General features: G+C 37.7%; 2 protein-coding genes across 12 annotated transcripts in view; one reads left to right on the top strand and one right to left on the bottom strand.

The window, feature by feature from the left end:
• IDO1 (indoleamine 2,3-dioxygenase 1) overlaps positions 1 to 19,637 on the top strand; it is a 61,018-nt gene that overhangs the window by 18,824 nt on the left and 22,557 nt on the right. Inside the window, exon 2 of one of the 7 annotated variants that reach the window (XM_073325305.1) lies at positions 4,666 to 4,904. The exons of the other annotated variants lie outside the window; for them this stretch is intronic. The gene's annotated coding sequence lies outside the window, so the exon portion shown is untranslated. The remainder of the gene's footprint in view (positions 1 to 4,665; positions 4,905 to 19,637) is intronic. 7 annotated transcript variants of the gene reach the window in all.
• ZMAT4 (zinc finger matrin-type 4) overlaps positions 18,571 to 19,637 on the bottom strand; it is a 424,404-nt gene continuing 423,337 nt past the window's right edge. For all 5 annotated transcript variants that reach the window (XM_073325308.1, XM_073325310.1, XM_073325309.1 and 2 more), the window contains one exon: positions 18,571 to 19,632. The gene's annotated coding sequence lies outside the window, so the exon portion shown is untranslated. The remainder of the gene's footprint in view (positions 19,633 to 19,637) is intronic.

The following is a 19,637-nucleotide window of genomic DNA, read 5'->3' as shown; positions in this document are numbered from 1 at the left end:
GTCCTGCTTCTTGCCACTTGGGGAACCTTGCTAGAAACTGAAGCTCTGAACAAAGGACCGAATGACCCATCCCAGCTGCGGATGTACTCCGGAGACTTGATTTGAACCTGCAGTTAATTCCATTGCTGCTACAAGCCTGAACCAAGAACTTTGCCATTACTACATGTCATTGATTCCATTTAACCGATTCTAGCTCTCATCTATATCTTTTTCCTTTTCATGAAAAAACCTTCCGATTCTAAAGGATTGGGAACAGCGTGATTAGTATATCAACCTGGGTCTGGGGCTTGGCCCTTTGGGAGCGGGAGAACTTTTTATTTATTTATTTCCTTCCCCTTTGACCGGGGTATTGGTTTTCATAACCATTCATCCCCATAATGAGCGGCACTGGTGGCGATACTGGGAAACTGGAGCGTCTAAGGGAATCGCTTGTGTGACTTATGGTTAGCCAGTGGGGTAAAACCGAGGCCTTCTCTGTTAGGCCGGTTCGGTTTGCCTTCGTCTGCAAAGGAACCCCAGCCTTTGGCTGGAACAGCTCTGCTTTAAGCAGCTTGTCCCGAATCGGCATTCTCCGTTGGGTCCCACCAGAATCGGCATTGGTACAGTAGGCAAATGTCACGTAGGCTTTTTTACTTCCTTGGAGGTGACACCCCTACTCTTACAAAAACACCAAGGGGTCTTTAATGACCAGAAGTAGCCAAGAGCAGGGTGTTGAGTCTCTCTTGGGGAAGTCAGCGTGGATTCTGAAAACAGAATAGACATTGAGCACAGATTTCTGACAGGACCAGCACCCAGGAAGTGGGAGGTGACTAAGCTTTTCTGCAGTTTACCCAAGCTCCTTGTGGCTTATACCGGTGTCAATTAACCTGTACAGCAACAACAGGCACGTCCATATCGAAATAGCACCGGACGGCTCTAGGCTCGGACGATTCCTCGCAGTTGCCGGAAATGACTGGATTAATCGGCGTTCTGAATAACGTGCCCGTTTGTCTCTCCCGTCACTTACGCTTTTGCTTTGCTCCCGCCAGGCACAAACCAAGTTCCCCCGGTTCGCTTCAGAGAAGCGAGCGCTCGAAGGGACCAATTTGGCAACTGCAACGTTACATTTCTGGTATGCACATCTGCTCTCCGTAAACTCAAGTAGGTTTTACATGTTAATAGGTTGGCTCTACTGGAAGGCTGAAGAGCTACTTAATTTAAAGAGTGAATAAATGTTTGTTTATAATTAGGGTCATATGAGGAGAGAATTGTAGTGGCAAGCAGTGAATTGCATCTGTGAAACAGTGTGGGGTCATGAGTGAATGAACGTTTTTGGTAAGGAGGCGTGAATTTGTTCTTAAATGTATGGAAGTTAAGCTTGCGTGCGTGGTGAGATCGCGGCTTTCGTATCCCGTAACAAGAACAGTGGTAGGAATACATCAATAGTGTAGCCTTTCCTCTTCGGGGGACTGAATATTCAAATGGCTGGCCACGGTCTGGAATGTTTAAAAAGCTTACAGCGCTCTGAGGTCCGAACGCTAACTCCGAGATGCAGTTTCTCTTGGCTTAATGTTCAAAGTCAAAAAGGATCAGGAGCCAGAAGGGCTCTCATAGTTGGTAGCGGGTCTCCCTGAACCCTGAAGCAGTGTGAGTTCAGGCCCCTCTTTTGTCCTCCCTCATACTAGGCTTTTAACAGCCAGGAAATTGAGGTTCTACTGTACTTCTCTGTTATCACCAGAGTTACGAACATCTTGGGAATGGAGGTTATCGGAACTGTGGTCAAAACGTTACAGCGGTTGTTGCAAAGGTGTACAAGTGAACATTGACACATTTGAAACTCTACTCTGCTGACGAAAAATGCTGCTTTCCCTTTATAGCACTGGGTAAAACTGACTACTTTTTAAAATGAATTTTTTTTGCGGTGGGGTGTCTCTGCTGCTGCCCGATTGCGTACCTCTGGCTCCCAGTGAGGTGTCGTTGACCGGTCAGTTTCTCACTCCAGAAGCTTGGAGTTATGAGCACCACTGTATTGAAAACTTAGTTATGAGTGGGGAAAAAAATGAGTTTGGTTAAAGCACCCCAAAAAAGGGGTAAATCTATGGCTCCGTTTATCTGTGTGTGTGTAAAGGAGGCCAATTTTAGGAGACACGTGTACCCAAATTTAAGTATATAAGCAGAAAAATGTGAAGAACAAAAGGGGTGATGTGGTCTTGAGAGTGTCTTACTCAATCTTTTCTTCCAACATCCTTTGTATAAGAGAAGATGAGAGTTTTTATTCAGACTTTATTAAATGATTTTAAACTGGATTTATTAGCAGCCTTTTACAAGCATCCTCGCTGCCTTGACGACCGATGTAAGCCACAGACAGGTGGTGAGCTTGGAGGGTTATGACGACGGGGGGGGGGGGGGAAAAGCTGGATGAAGGCTGAATTTCTAACGTAAAATTAAGCATAGTTGAAAATAGTTCTGTAGCCTGAGACTAAGCACAAGTGTGTTTGTTTTCCAGTCAGAGCTCCTGTAGTCATTCAAAATAAAATTGCTTGTCGGAGGTGTTTTTCCCCACCCTCCGATTCAAAATGTCACATGTGTCTGTCTTCTGCAGGCAGCGGTGCCCGTTCCTAAATGGCTTTGGAGTTTCTGGTATCTCCCCTTTATACCCATGTATTGATAAGTAGATCATTCACCCCCCTGGATTTTATGTAGCGGTGCAAATCTGCTGTACGATGCGTAACTACTGTGTAGTAGACATTCAGTCCGTCTTACCTAGTTACGCAACCGTAAGTTTGGAGTAAGACAGTTAGATCGTGACAAACTCTAAGATCTTGGTTTAAGAGGAGAGTCATTTCCATAGGTTGTTCTCTCCTTTAATGGTGGATTGTTTTTAGTTCCTCCTTGTAAACAGATAAGCATCAGCTGATTTTCTAGGGGGAAGAAGTCTAGTAGACCGGTATCTGAGAGCACCCTCCATGTAAAATCGAGAGCAATAGCTGGGGGGGTGGCAAATCACGAGACCTATAGATATGAGCGAGCAACACCCTCTGATAAATCCCACTCCATCTTCGTGTCCTACAATAACCAGAACTAAATTAGTCTTTATCTCCTTGAACTAAAATAATGTGGCTATAGCTGGGGGCAGGGACAGTGAACTTTCTCACAACTGTTAGGTAGTGCATTTGTTTCTTCAAGCACGTCCTTTGTGGCAGAGTGCAATGACAAAAAGTCATCCTATAGTCCCATGTGTAGTGTGCTCTTTCGGGGGGTCGTCTACGGGCCTGATCCTCAGCTAGTGTAAATCAGGAAAACCACATCGATGCCCAAGGGAGTCTGTCAATATACCTCTGTGGTGGTTCTAGCCTGACACACGTGGGTATTCGTACTGCAAGTCTCTGAAAGGGGGACTGTCTAACGGTAGCTGTGACATACGTATCATTTCAGTTTGGTACGATAAAATGCCAGCTGGGAGGGGGAGGAGGTGCTGGGTGTTTGTTTTTGTTTTTTAATTGATTTCTTTTCTTTAGAAAAACGTGTCTCTAATTTTAAATTGCATAATCCAATCACATGCACGGTCACCTCAGGCGTGACTAAAAATCAGTCAGAGAAAGCAGTTTCCTGTTGTACCGACTGGATTTGTTTGTAACACAAGCTTGCCTTTTACTGCTGGTTGGGGTGAAAAAGTATTAAGAAATTTTGGTTTTTATAAGTACTATGTGCAAAGCTTGTTTCAACAAGCCTCTAAAATTTGACTACCGAGCCCTAAATCCTTGGGTTTTCTATATTAATGTATCAATGTACAGAAGTAAAACACATTCAAAACTGTAGCCATTAGAAGGTTGGTGAATGCCACCATTTTTATTATTTGGGGTTTGTTCTGCTACTCATGGACTTTAATTTCCAAGCATTTCAGCAATGCACTGTTGGTTTTGGTTAGAATGAGGTGGTTGGTGGGGAGGGGGAGAGAGACTAGTACAGGAGTCCCGAGTAGCAAAACTTTGCAGTCTTTGCTCCTATTAAGAGAGACAGGTATAAAGGGAAGCTCTTCTTGGGAAAAAGTTCAGACCCTTTTCTTCTGGAAAACAGACAGTAGTAGACCATTGTTTCTTGTCCTTACTCCTGCTTTAATAATAAAAATGTAATAAATACGGTCTATTACTAAAACTTGGACATGTCCTTTAGTTCATGTTAAGTGGACTGGAACTTTGTCGTTTAGTTATGATGGGAGTTAAATGGCATAATCTGTTTTCATTAACAAAGCATTATGGGGTGCAACCTCACAGGCAGCGAGCCAAATTCTTGATTGTTTTTTTTGTTTTCTCCCAGTCAGTCGTACTCAAGAGGATGAATATTCACACTTGTACACAGTTTCATCATGTTTACATGCATATAAATATGACATATTTCTATATATTCATCCTAAAGATACTTTATGCTAGATATTCCAGCTGGCTCGATGAAGTTTGAATGTTCCTAGGAAAGCTCAGATGTGCATTGGTGTGTCCCAAACACTCACGAGCATAATGCTTGTAAGTAACAGTGGACTGTGCTGTAGGAAGCACATATGTTCTCTACATACAAGCGTAGGGTGAAGGGGTTATTCAGGTAATCGTTGACCAAATCTGTCTTGAGTACTCCCAAACTAATAAGTAAGTACACAATGGCGTCTTCTACGAACGATTTGGCTTTTTGCAGGCTGTGTGACTTCTCTAGACAGGTAGAGACTCCATCTTGCGGCCGTGATGTTGCGCACGAGAGAGATTCTAAAAGGCCCCGGAAACCCCTCCATTTGGTCTTCAGCTGGCTCAGAAGATAGCCTCTGCACCCAAAGAGATGCCTGAAAGAAACTGGAACAAAGCACAGTAACTACAGGGGCGATCCAGACCGGGAAGGCGTCTAGTCTATCAAAGAAGCTGATCGGAACATCTCCGTGGGTGAGATTTACTTTTGTTTCATAAGCAGACAATGTACCCCGCTTATTTTGTACAGAACAAACACTACAAGTCTCCTACTGTATTAGGGTTAAAGAAACACTTTTACCTGCATTTACTTTAATCCTTATATATGCACAGTTGTGAGAACCAAATTAAAGCTTTATAACCCACAGCAAGTAATTTTGTATAGAGGGTGGACAAAGGCGTTGAGTGAATTCCTGGGGGAGCACAGAGAATTCGATCAGAGTAGTGTTAAATACTCTAATAAGTAGTAATTGGGGTTTGGAGCCCCCAGGGAGCGGGGTGCGCGTTTTTCCGTTGGGGCTGCGGTTCCGACCCAGGTCAGTTTTGTAGCAGGTGCAACCAGGCAGGGTAGTGACGTCCCAGGCTGCTGAGGAAAATGGGCTTGGGGTAGGCTCAGCACAGCAGGTGGCAGTCCGGAGGGGAGGGGGTCGTCTCTGACCCAACTTGTCGCACTGCCTACCCTGACGCCTGCTTTCCCTTTAAATCGAGCGTCTGAATGGAACTTCAGAGTGTGCGTGCGCCCACAGCCTCGTAATCCATGTTGGGGGGGGTGTAATGTACATTCTGCTGTAACAGCTTTCATAGGCTTGTGCAGTTCCCGTATAAACACACAATGGGAAAGGTGTGAGTAGTGGAAGGTGTAGGAAGTAAAATATTGGGACTTGGTATCAGTGGAAGAGCGGCTCGTTTTATTTAATTTGTTTTTTTGTATGCACAAGAAAACCATTCCTTACTCACTGTCTTGTGGGGGGATTGTCAAACTCTTTGTTTTAAGATTACACCGCTTTCATACCCCATAGCGGACCTCTGTAGTAGTCCATCCAGGCAGGCCCGTGTGTAGAGAAACTTCTTACAGGAAGTTTGGCCACTAGGGTCATTGATCAGTAACATTACTGACCATCTGGTTACTTTATTTTGACTGACTTCTAGTCTGATAATTCATTACTTTAAGGTGGGGGGGGAGCGGCGGTGTGTAAGGTTCCAGTTCATCTACGAGTGGAGGTATTGGGAGACTCCTCTTACCCATTCATCGAGGGGGAGAGGAGTTCAGTGTTCTCCTCGCAGTTGCCTCTAGCTGGACTGAGCTGGCAGAAAGTCTGGTGCGTGTCTTTTTTTGCGTAATGAGGAAATAGTGGCGTCACTGACCCGCCTGCTCCCTGAAGACATGGCTTGTGAAAGGGGAAGTTTCACCCCTTCATCTAAAGGGGGGGGAAATACACCTCTGTGGTGTTCCCACTGTAATCTGTGTTTGTGCATCCTTCCCCCTCCCATATACTGTGGGCATGCAGCAGCAAGAACAGTGATTGTGAGCAGGGCTGGGCCCTCCCAGACTGTAAAATCAGAGGATTGGGAGGCAGTGTTGGCAGTGGACCTCCTCCTCCTCTTCGTCCCCTCACAGATTTCAGTTTTTACAATGCTTCTTACCTGTCAGTGGAGCATGGCACCGCTCAGAAGCTCTCTCCTTGTTGACCCCTGAGAGCAACATGCCTGTTTAGCAAAGAGGCTTTTGCCCTTATCTTGAAGCCCCTTGGCCTGTGGGAGACTTGGTTGTACGCTAAGGAGAGCTAGAACACCTTTGCTGTCTGCAGGGTACGTGTTGAGGAAGATGGCTTTAGTTTTGTACTTTGCCTGTCCCCATTGCAAATACTGGGTAGTGATGTGCTGTTTTTATGACCTACATACTGATATGCCTGTTCTGCAAGGTTCAGCAAACTAGGAGCGGAGGTGTTTCTTCAGGTGTTTAGTTTAAAAAAAAAAATATATGCCCAGAATCACTCAAGCACTTGACCTAGTTGTTTTGTACAAGGATTCAAATGTGTGTGGCACGCAGTGGTATGCAATTAGAGTCCACTTATCAATCTAGAGCTAAATATGGATGTGAAATGTGGCTGTAAAAGATTTTAGGTGGGAGTAGCTGTAATAGGGCCAAGGTGGTAGATAAAAATGATCATAGAAACAGTTACATATTTCAGCCTACTGATGGTCAAACCAGGCCACATTTGGCATACCGGTCCAATGACCAAGGAAATTGCCGCTGTGATACATCTTCCTCAGATCTCGGCGCACGCCATCTTTGTCTGTGTTTCAGGAGGTAGCCTTGGCATTTGCAGCCTCTCTCTTTCTATGTTCCAGATCTTCTACTGGCTCCATGAGGTTGCTTTTTCAGTCATAAAAACACAGTCCATGTGTATTGAGCAAATGACCCAGAAAATCTTATGTACAGTTGCAATTTAATTGCTCATGAATCTATCTTGCTGTGTGAAAGAGGAGAGGTAATTTGTGTATCTGTTTGTATGGTCAGGTTTGACACATGAGATTTAAGTCCGTGTACACACAGATTGACTGACTGTGTATAGATTAGCTATTTTGAGTAAATACCAGGTAGTAGAACGCTATCACACCAACATTTTTATACTTGAGTACCATGTTGTGTTCTTACAGATGAATCTACATTAAAATTTGTCATGCATGGATAATTGGGATGGTTTTCAGAGATAAGAGGGAGTTACTACAATCTGAGTTGACTTTAAGACCGATCTGCGTAAAGCGGATAGTGTAGATGGGATGTTTCAGAGTAGCAGCTGTTAGTCTAAGGTGCCACAAGTCCTCCTTTTCTGTTTAATGAACATAATAAGTTGATAGATTTTTCATGTAGATTGGTTTAGTCTGTATTCACAAACTGGTAGGTGATAAACTACTTGATCAAGTTGAAACTACTCCAACTTCTATCGGAGTAGCAGGTTTGTTAAAAATGCAGGGGTGAACTGTTTAATTGTAAAAGATCTCCATTGTGTAAAGGGACTCAACTTGATAAACCATCCCAAATGGAACCATCAACCTGACTGAGCCAGCATAGTGTGAACAACTACATGGTTATGCTCATTTTACAAATTACAATCATTTTATCCTCTTCATTGTTTGTTCAACTTGCTATCACTTGATTGATACAATTATACCATAGCAAAACTACTACATGCTATCGCTGCACAGCTTTATTAACTAGGTTGTAAACAGTTTAGGTCTTCTGCATCACTATTTCTTTTCTAGTAGTACTCTAGCTTGAGATGTCAAATTAAACAAACTGATTATAGTTAACCATCTATTCGTTCTCTTTAACTGTTTCCTGTGTGGATCGAGTTCACTGCTGTCATCTAAATACCAAGATCTGTTACACAATTTCTTAAGCATGATATGTGGCATAAGCATCTAGACCATAATATGAGATTGTACACTAGTAGTTGAATGAGCAATTAGGAATTGCTCAAACATTATACACTCAACAAGAAGTCACACCAGTAATGTAACAATTGGTCAAACTACAATTAAAGTATGTAATCAACTATCTTGGCAGCTTACAAACCATACTTCAAATACTTGATAACCTAATACCTTACTTTGGGTATGATGACCAGCCTAAACCTAAAGACCTGTGCATGTTAGTAGTTTGATACCAGTTTAAGAATTTGAGTACATGCACAATAGCTGTGTGTAGTTAGTGTGCACTACTCAATTGAAAAAGTATCAACCTACTACCATTTACACTCTAACCCAATTATTCCTAAATAATATACTGTCAAATAAAAGGTCAAGTGATTATAGATACTAGTATCTATAAACTAAAATCAGTTGTTAAATCAGGTTAAGATTAGTCAGACAACAAATCTTACCAATATCTGCTTATCATTTCTGAGATTAGGGTAAAAATGGTCTCAGCAAATTGATTAACTGTCTAACAATGAATAAAGATCAGGTCATGCAGATTACTGAATTCAAACCTGACTTGTCCATTCAGTGAGATTTATGGTTGAGTTTCTAACCAACAGATTAACAAGTAGCTGTAAATTAACAGGGAAATTGTACATCACTCACATTAACTGTCCCACTGTTTCATCGGATTAGTACAGTGGAAAACAAGATCTGTAACAAGGATTACAGATCTAGAGTAGTAGCTGTGTTAGTGTCTACAGTGGTACAAGTGGTCATCCTTTTTGTGGATACAGACTGAACTATTCCTTCTAGTTGTTGATAGAAGTGTTTAACAAATTTGAGCATAAGCTGTTTGATCACCAAGGGGTTTAAAGTCAAGAAACAACACATCCACTGCTTTCCTTTACTTGAACTTGCTGACAAGAATACTTGATACTCAGTAAACACTGTTAATACTTGAGTTACTTTATAAGCAATTGCTTATAAAGTACTTTGTTGAGTTAGTCTAATTCATAAGTAAAGTACTAACTCAGCACAAGTCACTTTGTCTTGAAGGTTAGTTTACAGTACTTAAAAACACAGTAGTACTTAAATAGGAAAGTACAGATACATGTACATTACTAGGTCAACAGTTCCATTTAATGTACATTAATCCAATTAAATGACAGCCTGTACATGTAACATACAAACTGTACTTGTAATCTGTAGTTTAAACATTGTAAATGTTTGTAGTTTCAAGTGATGAAATAGTTAAACCATTAAAACTAAACTAACTATAGTGAAGTATAACTATCATGGTGTACACCATGATAGTTCAGTTTCAACTAATTACATTACACTAGTTGTCATCTAACTTTATAGATGACTAAGTCACCTTTAGTTAAGTTGTGACACTGAAGTTGAAACTTTAAGGTACTGGCAATGTTTAGGGTTAACATGTGAACAGTAACTTGAAGTTTTATGTACAGGTACTGGTGAACAAAGTTTGTACAGTTATGTGAACACTAATGAAATTTTTAATGAAGTGCAACTTAAGCAGCAGTGTTCAAACAAATGAACTTTGTGTAACATAGTTTAACACTGTACACAGTTAGGTGTACTTTTCCTTGTATAGTAACAGTTTGTTAAACAAAGAAAAGTACTGGAGTACATAGTGAGTGAGTTTAATTTCCTTGTAATGTTTATACTCAAACTCAAATTTTACACATTGTGAATAAAAGAAAAGGAGGACTTGTGGCACCTTAGAGACTAACCCATTTATTTGTGAGCTACAGCTCACGCTCAAATAAATGGGTTAGTCTCTAAGGTGCCACAAGTCCTCCTTTTCTTTTATTCATAATGTGTAAAATTTAATTTCCTTTATAAATATATTCTGACACACTCAAATTATACAAGTGGAACATTTCAAACACTTTAAAGCTTGTTCAGGTGTAATTATGTTTGTACTTTAAACTACCAGTTGTACAGTAAGAAGTACCAGTAAACAGTATTATTTGAGTATAAACTCAAACTCAGTTAAAACTAATGAAATGTAATTGTGTTTTGACTTGGTAATTGTGTTTTGACTTTTACATGTACTCTTGGACACAATTACCAAGTACTTCCTTAAGTCAACTGAACACTTTTCAACACTGAGTACAATAGAGTCTCTTTAACATTAAAGAACAGTTAATGTACTTGTAGTTTGACATTCACTCAACTCAAAACAGTACATGGAGTACTGTTTGAACTGAATAACTTTATTTCATTTGGAAACAGTGATTTAACTTTACTAAGATAGACATTTTACTTCAGTTCATATGTAATTGTTTTTGTAGAACACTGAATTGAACACATGGTACTTACAAGAATAAGCTTATTCTTACCAGCTTAGGGGGTCATTTTCTCAATGATCAGTTTCACTTATTGGTTTGTTGTAAACATGTGAGTAAAGCTTAAACTTCCCAAGGTGCAAAATACGCTTAGTGGTGGCAGCATACGGTTCAACAAAACTGGGGGATATTTTGGAGGGAAGACCTCTCCAAGCGGGCTCATTCCCTAAGCCCTACAGCCCCCTTTCCTGAGGAAGGCTTGATTAAGATCCTCACCAATTTGTACAGGTGAACACAGACCCAAACCCTTGGATCTTAACCTTAAGAATCACCTCTGTAGCCTACAACTCTCTTTCTCAACACTCAGGTATAGTCACCATCCTTACTTGATTCTTCATTTACCCTGTAAGAATGATCACATCAGATTCAAAACATCATGAATCCCTATAAGCTACATCTCAACCTACAAAAAGACACACAAATAAGTGTGCTGAATGGAATGTATACTCCTATTTTATCAGCCACTTTAGCTAGATTTTTTCAAACCTGGAGAGGGGGAAACAAAGGATCTTGTCTCAATGGTTCTGGCCAGGAGGGATTTTATAGCACTGTAAAAAGTTTGAAGGGTACAATTTATACTGTACCCGACTACAAACACCAGTGTAGATGTACATGTTCTAACCAAATTACATTTTATGGTTAGTTTGTTACACTTACTTAAACATTTCAGTCTAAAGTATACTAAGTGTCTTCATATAGAGTGAAATGTGAAAAGGTCACTCCACACATTACAGTTTAGTTTGATTACACCAACTTGACAACAGTTTAATGTACACTACTTGACCTTTATAGTTTACACTTTACGCACTTAAATCTGAAGGTAGTTTGTCTTGTACTTTGAATAACTTGAAATATTCACATTGTTAGTTATAAAAACATTACAAACTTGGTAACAACTCTACTTGTTAAAAGCAAACCTTCCTTTATTTGTCACTTAGTACATTAAATATTGATAATGTAGTTTAGGTAGTAATGTTCTGTACAGTTTACAGAAGTGTGTACGTAACATACTTTAGTTTTAATGTACAGTTTTAAGTTACTACTAACGTTTTATGAATAGTAAAACTAGGTAAACCAAATGGTTTAAAGTTACAAGGAAAGTGCACTTTTGTCCTAGAAATGTGTTAACCAAAACACAAGCATAAAATAGTTTACAGCACTTTTTACTAATTTGGTTACACTAGTTCATGTCAGAGTTATATTAGTACTACATACAATTTTAATGTTAAAACCTAAGTGTAGGTTTGGAGTTCAGTAGTTTTGTTTAGTGAAGTCTGTTCTACGCTTTAGGTTTGTGGTTTACATTTGCAGGCTTTTCAATAAAGTTCACTGGTTAGTAAACTGTACAAAATGCTACCACAACCTTCAGTTTCAGTACTGAAACTGAAGTTACTTTGAACACCTTACTGTACTGTTGTCAACAGTGAAGTTGAAGTGACCTAAGGTAATTTGTACATAAATGTATGTTATACTTTGCATTCAAGTATAAACCTTAGACTGTAAAAGTATAAGGACAACTAAACTTTGTTATGTACAAAGAGTGAAGTACCAACACACTGTTCATGTTAGTGAACAGACAGACTAGTGTGTTTAAACTACCATCAACTTCAAACAAAAGTAGATTAAACTGGTGTGTTTAAACCCAGAAACAAGCTTTAGTCTAGAAGTAAACTTTCACTTAAACTTTTTGTACTTAAACTCTGACTACACTTAGTCTGAAGTACAAACTCAAAGGCCAGTAAAAAGTGCAGTTAGAATACTGAACTCAAGCTTCTGTTAGTGAAAGTTTAACAACAACAATGTCTGTTTACAAGTAGTACACTACTTGGAACTAAGGCCAGTCAAAACTACTTTACAACTCAACCAACTACTTAACATCCAGACTTTATTAAACAGAGAACACTTTTAATAAACAGTACGTCCTAACTAGTGGAATGTTCTGTTTAAAGCAAACAAAACTAGGTTCACTGAGTAGTTTGAGACTTGGAACTAACATAAACAAGTCTCAAAGTAGTTGTTTTAACATAACATGTACAAGTTTTAGGACTGTTTTAGTTTTCACTACAATCTGTAAATGTTACTTTAGTCTAAAGTTGTTCTCTAGACATAAGTATGTTAGTTCACTTTAAACATTAAATATGTATAACTGCATAACACAAAACTGAAAAGTTCAAACTTGAAAGTAAACCTTTGCTGAACTGAGACAAGTAAAATACTGTTTAAGCAAACCTGTTGATGTTTAACAACTAAACCTACTGTTGAAGTTTAACTTCGGTTGACATTGTAAGTTAACTGAGACTACTAAGTAAACCTTAAACAGTACACTTACTTTACTTTGTGGTTTACTTGCCATCAGTTCACTTGGTTCTCTGTTCATCAGCCCTAAGTGTCTTACCAGACCATATGTGCTAAGTTAAGTAAACTCTTTAAGTGTAACCTGTAAACACGCAGTTGGTTTGTAGTTAGTTATTAACCGACACAAGGTAACACTAAAGTGTACTCAACTTACTCCTTAGGATGTTCTCAAGTTACCTTTTAAAGAATACATAACGTTTAGTTTACCCTAGTGTCCAAATGAGTATAAACATTGTTCTAAAACAATCAGAACATGTGTACACTGAATAGTATTCAATTACAAAAACAGTTTGAATAATCAGAACATGTAGAAAGTAGTAAACTATATATACGAATGTAGTTTACTATTCAAAGTTACTTCAGTTTAGTTTATATACTACAAACTATACTGTATTGTATAGTTTAAGGTTAAATGTATTAACAAGGGTAAAAGTTTAACCAACTACATAAGATGGTACAAGATTTACCCTTTAAACCACATCAAACTAGTGTACACAGATGATGGGGAAAGTACTTTCCCCAATACTTTACTTGCTTACTTGACATGATCAAATATATGATTATTAATATATCATTGGTCTGGACTGAAATCATCCATGATATAGACAAAATCACTCTCTAAGATCTGATCATTGATGGTATGTAAACTTCATAATCTGATCATGAATCTATAGAGTACTCTGCTCTAGTTTACTCTAGTTGAGAATCACATTTAATTGCTCCTAGTTACTTTCCGTAAGGAGAATCTAATCATGTAATACCTGCTGGAGATAATACAGTAGTTTACAATTTAGATCCTGACAAGTTTACACAATTACTTTGGATCTCTGCAGAGATCCAATCACAAAGTTTAATCTAGATTAGAAATGACATTAGATTAGTTTTTGTAATCATTTATAAAGGTCTAAACAATTTAACATATCTAAACTCATATCTGATTGAGATTTACACAGAGTTAGAAACATCAAGCAGTTGTCAGTAAGTGCTTTCAGACTTCAACATTAGACATGTCTGTCATTCAAAACTAATGATTATGAACTGTAGGCAGAATTTGAAGTCTGTCTTTAATTTATCCTAGAGATCAAAGATTTGAGATAGATAGCTGTTTGAACATGTTACTGGTGTTAACCTTCTACAGTCAATGTGTGACTACAAAACGAGTTGAAAACCTTAGCTGTTTAGTGATATCCAATGACTAGAAAAACTAAAATCAGTTTGAAGATACATTAAAAACTAGTTTTTAGTTTACATTGAGGTAAACGGAAAACTAGTTTAGTTTTCCATTTACAAACTAGCTCCAATGAGTTTGATATCAGAGTTCAAGAGCTGTTGAAGTAGGGTAAATATACACAATCTACACAGTTTAAAATGTAAATGTATAGTTTTACAGTACTAAAACTAGTTTAGGTAAAACTGCTTTCAGTTAAAGTAATGCTACAAACCAAATTAATTTGTAAGTTTACATGCTTTGTAAGGTTTATACTCCAAGCATTTGTACATGAAATGATTAAAACGTGCTTAAGCTAACAAACTATAAACTTTAGCTCTGTATATCTAGTTTCTAACTACAGTGATTAGAAATCTTTGATATCAAATTTGTCATCTAGTTTTTGTAAAGTTTGAGAGACATCTTCCAGAAAACATTATGTAGCGTTAACCAGATTCTCAGAGTTGTAAGTTTCATATTAAACTACAAAAGGGAAACTGAGTTTGTTGTAAGTTACGCAAGAGAACTCTATGAAACAATGAACTCTAATGAAATTGTTTGAGTTGTTTAACTAGATTTAAACATCTTATCAAGTTTATTCAAAGGGTGAAACATTTCTGTACTCACCTAAACAAACTAACAAGATGTGTAAACAAGACTTAGTACTGAATCAAACAGTGTAAACAAACAGTTTTTAATCTGTTCCAACTACCTAACTAACAGTTTAGTTATATGAATGTACAAACTCAGTGTACAAAAACACAAACAATCTAACAAACCTATAAAATTGTAGATGTCTAAAAGACAAATTTAGAGTAAACCAGGAAACTCCTTGTTTTAGACATCTAAATCAGTTGTTTATACAGATTTACTTTAAAACACAATGTATGTGTGAATAGATTAAAAGTTTCTATACTAAACTCCATTGAATGAACAAAACACTGAACTCCTTGAGTAGTTTGAGCCAGAACACCCATTTTTTGGCTGTAACACCCATGTTACAAAACATGGAATGCATGCATCAGGAAAAGTGAAAGCCTTCACAAACAAACAATCTCTCACAGAAATGGGGCTTCAGGCCCTCAACATTTCTCTAATTGAGTGTCCGTCTTTCTTTCTTGGGTTTAGCATTACAGAGGTTTCCTATAACTTAGGATTGTGTCTTGTGAACTAAGTAAATGTTTTGCTAAAACAAAGATTGAGTATATAAGACTTTTTGTAGGATAAAAGTTGTATGGATTATTTCTGTGATGACTTTTAAAAGTCTAAGGCAGGGACCAACCAGAACAATCTTTATGGTCACCCTTTTATTAACTATACAGTTAGTACCTTTTATTCTTGTAGGAGCTACCAATATCTTTGATTCATGTACCAATCTTGTGCTGTACTTTGTGACAAATCAGTTGAAAACTAAATTACTACTGGATGATCAGTTCAACTTTGATTATGGTATTGTTTACTTCAAATTCAACAAGTAGAATCCTAAAGTATTTGTTAGAAATCATACAACTTGTTTGTGTCAGTACCAACTGTATTTCTCAAAACAAACTCTCAAATGTTTACAAGATTCCATCTACACCTCATCCAAATTGATATCTACTCTGGAATCAGAGTGTAAAGTAACTTTATCATCTTCAGTTGTTTGGATGTAAAGGTTTGGGTAATATGAGATGTTTAACTGCAATTGTAGTAAGAATATCAAGATATGTTGAGATTCGTCTGTTCAGAGTTTTTAATCAAATCATCTGAGATTCTCTAGTATTCAGATAGTGTTACTTATGATTGTACCTGTACACTAATCTAAAACTGGATCTCACTGCTTAATTCCAAATTTAAGTGATCAAAATGTTTTCAAAACATTTTGATCCCTACTGACTCACTAGGTGAGTGTAACATTTCTACTTCTTAAGTAACCATATTTGTTTCAGTTTTGAGATTTAACTATGACTGTCAGATAAGTAATATAAAACCTTAGTGACTAGACAACTTATTCAGGTCAAACAGTGACTCAGTTTTTGAGAGAGTTTGTAGTTAAGTAAAAGCCAAATAGTTTAAACTATTAACTAGATTTTAAAAACAAGTAAAACCCAGTCAACCCTGTCCTATAAATGTAATCTAGACACTGAATGCTGCTACTCAAGCATAAACCATGACAGAAGTATGTAAAGGGATGATAGTAAACATCTTTAGCAAAACCATGTTACCAAGATATCCTATCCTTTGTTTTAGTTTACTATTGTTTAAAGAATCTTACAAATGCTTTGAAGACACAGAAGTGGTAAGCATACTCCTCAACAAGACTCTTGACACTGTTTTAGTGTCTATATCACTTGTCATAAGATTTGTTACTTTCCAGATTGGTATACCAACTTGAATGTTGATTTCATGATACTAATTTAAAACTGAGACATGGATATATCCATCTATCTTCTGAAGATTGATAGATATATCCATCTATCTTCTGAAGATTGATATATCCAAGAGACTAATGCACATGACTCTAATGATAACTACAAGAACATCTAGATTTAATCTTTGAATTTGGCTGAACTCAACAAACTTGTTTTCCAAAGTGCACTATAGTTTTGTAAAAGATTGTCAAAAAGAGTTAATTGTTCATGTTTGATTTAGTTTTCACACAAACTCTTATCCAAACTAAAACAATCAGAATCTATGGACAGTGTTTGTCATCTGATTATGATAATAAACTCCATATTAGAAATTCAGCTGAGTTATCATAATCAGTATTTATAGGGAACAAACATCCTAGATTCTCTAGAAAAACACTGTCCATAGATTCTGATGACTGGTAACATCCTAGATCCTGGTGTTTATTCTAATAAACACATAAACATTTTTAAACACATGATTCATTAAATACTGATAAACACATGCCCAAGGTGCCACTGGACTCAGTTAACTACTGGTAGTAACGCAAAATAACTTTTACCCACAAAAGCTTATTGGATCAATACCCTTAAACACACAAACCACTTCAGATGCAATGTTACAACAACAACAGTCTCAACTAGAGTTTAACAATCTCCATATCAAAGTTGAGGATTAGTGAGCAAATTTATCAGTATCTGAACACTGTATTTCCTGATATCTGAGATTGAGGTGCTTTGATAATATACAGATCTGTGAGGTACAAAGTGTTAAAAATAGTTGATCTGTTGAACTTAAGTTTTGATCAATAAGATTAACAACTGACAAGGAAAGAATCAATCGTATCGTGAGACAAAACATCAGTCAAAATCCATTTTAGTTGATATTGTAGGATCTTACTGAAAACAAGATTGCTATATTTAAGTAGGGTGATCTAGTTGTAATATTACCTGATGTTTCATGTTTGTTTATTTTATCACCCTACATAGTTTTAGTTCTCAAGTGTGATCTCAACCAATCAGTTAACAGTAAATCCAGGTAATATTATATCAGGTGACAAACTCATCCATCTAAAACATATGAATTAACAGTTTTACTTCTGAGATTAAAGATCAGACAAATCTACGGTTTTTCACTCTACATCATTCTTGAGAGAGAGAGTCTAAGAAACAAAACATAATCAGTTAACAATCTAGTGTTGATCACAGTCTGCATAACTGGTTGATAACATGGTTGATAAGTGTTTAGTGTTGTTGAAATTTCAACACTTTGGAGATGAGATGTTCTCTAGTGTTTAGTTTTCAGAATATTCTCAACCATCATGTTTCAGTGTAACTGAAACACCCACATGAATAAGGTTGAACCACCCTGATTGTTAATTTCTAACATATTAGTTCATAAAAAGGATTGAGGTAGTAGAAATTAGATTATTACACCAAGATTTGATGTTATCAGACTAGAGTATTAAACATCCTTGTGACAAAAAGTTCCTCTAAACTCAGTTTACTTGGATCTTATTAAACTAACTATTTGTGTTTCTTGTTCTTTAGATAACTACACTAAGTCTGTTTATTATATTATGGATTAAAACTTGTTCTGCAGTGAAATAAATGTTTTAATTTCTAATTGTTTAGTTCATAAATACCACACTTAGATCTCAAACATACAGATTGTGTAATAACATATGAAATGGTTTGTTCCAAACACTTGTAGCACATGCTTGTTTGTATCTTCAAACAGATTGGTATCTACATTTACAAGCTCACAACTAATTGTACATTTATGAATGGTGTTTGTTTGTTGGAAAAAGATAATGTGTAGAGATCTCATTTGTACCATGTGGTTACTTTGATCAACAAACGAACGAACAAAACACACAATCTCTACAAACACATTCTCTACAACTGAATCTCTACAATCTTGTGTGTTTAGACATACAAAAAAAGTCAAGCACTTATGAGATGTACCAATGACTAAATAGGTCTTTGACTTTGTGCATTCCTGTATATGTCAAGCACATCAGACATATATAGCACTCAGCAGCACTCAATGCCTGTCCATGCGAGTGGCAAAAATTCATACGTTATCAAACTATTTAACTTTGTAAAACAGTTGTATCTGTATGTGTGTTAGCATCTGCAAGCAGCCAGATCTGTCCACTGGATTGAACACATATTTAGTCACACCCTATGATACATAAGGTGCACAAAAGTGCACGCAGAACACCATTGCATACATACACATTTGTGATTGTCGACCATGATGCTGCACCAATACAAACATTTTCTCATCTGATCACACATTCAGGCTCTCAAAGAATACACATACATAAACTCAGTCAGTAGCCTGCAGCATCCGGTAACCATACCCCCATAGAGACTTCTTCTAAATGCAGGACACACCCTACAGTAACATGCACCATGGAACTTCCAGTGCAAGGAGGCACAATTAAACACAAAGTGAGGTAATCGACATCTACTTCTGTTGCATTCTTTGCAGCAGCGGCTTGTGGTGTAGACTGACTGACAGTAAATGTGTCTGAGTATACTGTTAGGAACAAGCACTAGTTTGTCATTATACCCATCTCAAACAGTCACAACAAGGGTGAATGAAGAACGGAAACGTGACTGCATGTGTGTGGGTATGGCCTTTGTGCTGTGAAACTCTTCAGATTCTTTGTTTAGTGCACCAGGAGTACGGAATTGAACGATCGCTATGGGGAGGCCCCCGCCGCACTCGCAACTGAAAAGAAAAACAACAACAGGCCCCAAAAGAAGAGCGGTGGCGGTGCAAGCTCTTGGTAGACTGAAATTTCGTGCACGTGTTTGCTTATTGAGGGATGAGAATTGCCCTTCTTGAGATTTACATGCTGCACGTAGGTCTGAATTTAGGGCCTGGCTTTGTACAGGATGGAATTTAATCTTTTCTAGCAAATTGCTGTTTATTGTGAATTGGACCCAGCTCCTTTAATTCCATTACCGTGCCTTATGGCACGTTTACTCAACCGGCACGCAAAGAACTGACCAAGTTACGAGTCGTCCCTGTGGTACACATGTGCTCCATCCACCCAGGACTGGAAATTCCTCCTCCTTTGGAATGGAATCCTCCTATTAGTATGTCTTTTCCTCATCTACTATTTGCAGACTCTGTATTTCTTCTTCCACTCAACATTTACCTGTA

This window comes from Lepidochelys kempii, chromosome 26, assembly GCF_965140265.1.
Source record: "Lepidochelys kempii isolate rLepKem1 chromosome 26, rLepKem1.hap2, whole genome shotgun sequence".
NCBI classification, from domain to species: domain Eukaryota; kingdom Metazoa; phylum Chordata; order Testudines; family Cheloniidae; genus Lepidochelys; species Lepidochelys kempii.
Note: the sequence above shows the minus strand (reverse complement) of the source record. Positions and strands in the feature narration are given on the sequence as shown.